Below are 5,032 nucleotides of genomic sequence, written 5' to 3' on the forward strand. Positions count from 1 at the left end.
CTAGACAAATCCTAGATATGTCATCCAACAGTTTAGGAAGGTGTCCAGAGGGCATCTCCTGAAACATCCCATAATATTCCCGTAGTAGTCCAAGGACAGTATGTCAAAAGGACACCTCTCCTTTCCAAACCGTACTTAAGCATACACATGCATCAAATCATATCATCACATATATGGTAACTTCATATATGGAAAGAAATCAATAATTACAATCACTTGTATAACATTGGTAAGTAAATCATACATGAATCAATTTAATATGAATAAGTAATGCTACTGTAATCAAAGTTATGCAACAATAGTATATCATTGTAAGAATCTAATTTAGGAATCATATCTATGATATTCAAATATAGAAACTAGATTCATGCTATCTATGTAATTAAGGAAATAACCATCCTTACCTTTTATAACTCGCAAAGGAATCCTAAGAAATCAAGTAAGATCTCGGCAAACTTGAGAAGAAGGTCCTAAACAAGTATATACAACATATTAGGAAAGATCCCTAACAGAAAAATACCAAAACATCCAACACAGACCAATTCGAGTTGTTTGTACTCATTGGTCGAGTGGATTGGTCGAGTGGTCCAACGTGCGACCAATGCGATAGAGAGCCTAAAAAACAGAGTTTTAAGATATGAAATCCGAATTTGGTGGTTCAAAAGGGTACTAATCAAGGGGTAGACTACATCAGTAGTATTCTAACATATAGGGGACCTCAAAACACTAATCCAATCAAGATATCAAGATCCAAATTAGGAAACAAAAAGTTACCATAATTAAATCAATCATGGATCTTGATGAATTTGAAATAGAAAACAAAGACAAGAACAATAGGAGGATGGATCATTGCTTTCGGTAATGGTATCATGAAAACATACATAGATCTTCATGGAATAAGGCTTAGAAGCATAAATTTAAATAAGGAAATAAAACCTACCATATATGTAACTACCATGCATCATGAAGAACACATAGTATGGTAGAAAAGAACAACTAGAAATCTATAGATTATGGATCATGGAAAGAAAACACAAGAATTAACTACTAACATGATCAACAAAGAAGATCCAAAGAGATCAGAATTTAGATTAGAAGTTTAATCAAAGATTAGATCATGGTTTGATCATGATTCCTTCAAAAGCTTGCAATGATCATGGTTAAGATCATTGTTCTAGCCTCAAATCCTTAGGATGATCATGAGAACATGTTCAGAGATGTTTGCAACAGAGAATGCAGCATCTCTTCTACTGTCTCAACTCAAAAAGGAAAGAAAAACAAAGATGGAGGAGAAGAAGAGAGAGTAGACATACCTTTTGATGCAAAAAGAAGAGTTTCGACGAAGATCCGTCAAGAAAACACCAAGGATGCAAGAGAGATGACTTGCGGAGGTCTTTGGTTCGTTCCGGAGGGTTTGGAGGCAGCAAATACGAAGTGGACTCGAGATTGGACTTAAATAGAGCAAGAACAACCTAATTGCCAAAGACAGCACTCATTGGTCGAGTGGATTGGTCGATCGGCCCGATCGACCAATCGATCGACCAATGCCGACAAAGAAGACCAAAACAGGGAATTGAAGGTCCAGATCAAATCCAATCCTAAAGGGGTTTTGCACACAAGTCAAGTGACTTACCTAATAGGTAGAAATGCCTTCAAACCAAGATAGAGAGCACTCCAAGTCCATCAACTAATCAGATCTTCATCAGGATTTAGTTTCCATAAATAGAACCTCATCGTCAACTTTCATGGATTCAAAGCCAGACACCAAGTCCTCTACCGGGATGGCCCAAAGCTGACTTCTTACTTTACTTCGGGTCATTGGACCTACAAATAACAAGGTTTCCGGGTCAAGGTTAGGGCTGGGTTTTACAGAAAGAAATCAATAATTACAATCACTTGTATATAATTGGTAAGTAAATCATACATGAATCAATTCAATATGAATAAGTAATGCTACTGTAATCAAAGTTATGCAACAAAGAGTATATCATTGTAAGAATCTAATTTAGGAATCATATCTATGATATTCAAATATAGAAACTAGATTCATGCTATCTATGTAATTAAGGAAATAACCATCCTTACCTTTTATAACTCGCAAAGGAATCCTAAGAAATCAAGTAAGATCTTGGCAAACTTGAGAAGAAGGTCCTAAACAAGTATATACAACATATTAGGAAAGATCCCTAACAAAAAAGATACCAAAACATCCAACACGACCACCAATTCTGGAGTTGCTGTACTCATTGGTCGAGTGGATTGGTCGATCGGTCCATCGACCAATCGGTCGACCAATGCAGACGATAGCCAAAAAAAACAGAGTTTTAAGATATGAAATCCGAATTTGGTGGTTCAAAAGGGTACTAATCAAGGGGTAAACTACATCAGTAGTATTCTAACATATAGGGGACCTCAAAACACCAATCAAATCAAGATATCAAGATCCAAATTAGGAAACAAAAAGTTACCATAATTAGATCAACCATGGATCTTGATGAATTTGAAATAGAAAACAAAGACAAGAACAATAGGAGGATGGATCATTGCTTCCGGAAAAGGTATCATGAAAACATACTTAGATCTTCAAGGAACAAGGCTTAGAAGCATAAATCTAAATAAGGAAATAAAACCTACCATATATGTAACTACCATGCATCATGAAGAACACATAGTATGGTGGAAGAGAACAACTAGAAATTTATAGATTATGGATCATGGAAGGAAAACACAAGAATTAACTACTAATATGATCAATATAGAAGATCCAAAGAGATCAGAATTCAAATTGGAAGTTTAACAAAGATTAGATCATGGTTTGATCATGATTCCCTCAAAAGCTTGCAATGATCATAGTTAAGATCATTGTTCTAGCCTCAAATCCTTAGGATGATCATGAGAACATGTTCGGAGATGTTTGCAACAGAGAATGCAGCATCTCTTCTACTGTCTCAACTCAAAAAGGAAAGAAAAACAAAGATGGAGGAGAAGAAAAGAGAGTAGACATACCTTTTGATGCAAAAAGAAGAGTTTCGACGAAGATCCGTCAAGAAAACCCCAAGGATGCAAGGGAGATGACTTGCAGAGGTCTTTGGTTCGTTCCAGAGGGTTTGGAGGCAGCAAATACGAAGTGGACTCGAGATTGGACTTAAATAGAGCAAGAACAACCTAATTGCCAAATTCGACAACGACGCTGGGGGGGGGGGGTGGCGGGGCCCCCCCCCCCCCCCAAAACCCCCCACCATTGCCGACAGACAAGTCCAAAACAGGGAATTGAAGGTCCAGATCAAATCCAATCCTAAAGGGGTTTTGTACACAAGTCAAGTGACTTACCTAATAGGTAGAAATGCCTTCAAACCAAGATAGAGAGCACTCCAAGTCCATCAACTAATCAGATCTTCATCAGGATTCAGTTTCCATAAATAGAACTTCATCATCAACTTTCATGGATTCAAAGCCAGACACCAAGTCCTCCACTGGGATGGCCCAAAGCTGACTTCTTACTTTACTTCGGGTCATCGGACCTACAAATAACAAGGTTTCCGGGTCAAGGTTAGGGCTGGGTTTTACAATATCTGTATGTTGTCTCCAACATAGCAGTTCTCTGTGAGCCAAATGGAGGCATAAGCGGGACACCCTGATGCTGATAACCCCAAACATCATTACCCCAACCACCATATGTACTGCCTTCCTGCGATGTCAAGCTCATGGAAGATCCATCATTATATCCATAGTGCGAACTCCTAGACGACATATCATCGTGTCCATAAGCAGAAGGGACACCATAGTCATAAGCAGGTGTGGAGCCTACAGACTCCTCCAATGTCATGGACCCCATCACTCCTGACAACCTGTCCATCGGATCAAAATGGTCGTATGAGCCATATGATCGAGTATCATCACTATATCCAAAGCCATACGACCCATACCCATGCTGGCCATGCATATGCTGCTGCTCCCCCCCTGAAACTCCCCCCTCCCTGGCCGATTGTAACTCTAGGACGACCACGATAAAGCTCACCACCATGATCGTCATCATGGGTGGCATGTGTGTACTGAGTCTCCCCAGTGTATCTCTGGGGGGATCCTGTGCCTCTGATAACGGAACATGATATCGTTCCTGTACTCCTCCACCACCACCACCACCACTACGGTCGTCATCATCGTCCCTCCGAGTATGACTGGGACTGGGAGCAAGGGTGTCATCTGGATCATCATCTTGCGTGCCAGGCATCACCATCCAATCCTCATCCGTTGTGGCGGCAGCCACCTGATGTACCTACCCCTCTTGAGAAGCCATGTACTCATCTACATTAACTCCCGCAGCTTGAGCAATGATTGGGTCTGGCCTACCTCCAGGCTGGTCTAACACTGGCTCGCCCCTATCCAACAACCAATCTGTGAGTGGATGTTGGTCATCTGCAGTGAGCTCGAAGATATCATCGAGCTGGATGTCCTTCTCGTCCCAATCCACCGTTAGTGTTTAAGCGAGCATTCTCTAACTTCAGCCTCATGTTGTAGTGGCAAAACACAAGGTCATTCAGGCGTTGACTTCCTAGCCTATTTCTCCTCTGCGAGTGAATCATTCCAAATGTGCTCCAATTCCTCTCACACCCAGAGGCAGAGCAAGTCTGGGAGAGGATCCGCACTGCCACTCTTCGGAGGTTCTCTGCATCGCCCCCATATAGAATCCACCACTCAGCTGCATTATCACAAATAATGCAAGTTAATACTTTAATTCTTAACAAAAATCCTACTTATATCACTTATATGTAAAATGTAAATGTAATCATGAATCTAACCTGGATCATAATTTTGTCGGTTTTGAGTAGCAGCAACTGAACCAAAGGTCCCCAGTGCATCTCTAAAGTATTTTATCTGCAATAATTTGTATTGATGGTTAGCTAAATTCTTTCACAAATAAAAGCAAGTACTAAGTTCTAAGTTTCTAAGTTCTAACTTCCATATGGCAATTTGATTGGACCGTTGCGTTTGGCTCTAACTTCCCAATAACCTCCATAACGGCACCGAGCAG

At 40.2% G+C, this 5,032-nt stretch overlaps 1 long non-coding RNA gene across 1 annotated transcript; it reads right to left on the minus strand.

Annotated features, from left to right (window-relative positions):
• Positions 1-4,599: 4,599 nt before the first annotated feature.
• LOC149018794 (uncharacterized) lies at positions 4,600-5,032 on the minus strand. The gene is made up of 3 exons (XR_016172966.1): positions 4,958-5,032; positions 4,800-4,875; positions 4,600-4,699 (listed from the first exon to the last, which is right to left on the minus strand). It is a non-coding gene; the product is annotated as an uncharacterized LOC149018794 (long non-coding RNA).

Source organism: Hakea prostrata, chromosome 4 (genome assembly GCF_041222555.1).
Source record: "Hakea prostrata isolate BN-2017 chromosome 4, UWA_Hpros_2, whole genome shotgun sequence".
Classification (NCBI taxonomy): Eukaryota; Viridiplantae; Streptophyta; class Magnoliopsida; order Proteales; family Proteaceae; genus Hakea; species Hakea prostrata.